The sequence below is a fragment of the Halyomorpha halys genome, unplaced genomic scaffold (genome assembly GCF_000696795.3).
Source record: "Halyomorpha halys isolate HHAL.00 unplaced genomic scaffold, Hhal_1.1 Scaffold4702.1, whole genome shotgun sequence".
Classification (NCBI taxonomy): domain Eukaryota; kingdom Metazoa; phylum Arthropoda; class Insecta; order Hemiptera; family Pentatomidae; genus Halyomorpha; species Halyomorpha halys.
Genome location: NW_027115629.1, coordinates 4,163 through 4,826, shown reverse-complemented (window position 1 = coordinate 4,826; position 664 = coordinate 4,163).

The window sequence follows — 664 nt, the reverse complement described above, 5'->3', positions numbered from 1 at the left end:
GTAACAGTTTCAATTAAAATTTTAATAAAATGGCTATTCACTTATAACACAATTTCAATACAAAACTATCCTTCAAAAACTGTTTTTTTCCTTTTCTATTAACCATATCAATAATACTAATAATAAAAACTACCTTCAACAGGTTAGGATTCTGTTATCATTTAATTACTGAGCTTAATTTAATTAACATTCTTTTTTTTATTATTTGTTGCTTATAACTTAACATTTTTAAAACCATAATTTTTTTTTTCCATCAACGACCAGGAAGGACCACGCGAATATCATATTCGATTCATCCTCACACCTTCCACCCTCCTTCAACTTCAATATCCTTTCAATCTACTGGACTGTTCCTCCTGCTTCCCCTCAGTTCCTTTTCTCCCTCGTCTCTCCTTCTTTCCCACAAGAACCCCAACCCATTTTAGTTTCAAGACAATAATTACTGTATTTTTATTATTAACAACAACACTTTATTATTAACAATAATATTATTAACACTTTAAACCACTCTCAAACAATCAATTAATAAATATATTAAATCAGTAACCTAAATTTAACCTTATTAGGTAGATTAATTTATGGGTGTTTTAACAAACCTGGTTTTTAGGATCCTCAAAACTTTACTTTATATACTGCAGGATTAGTTGTGGCATGATTTTCCATT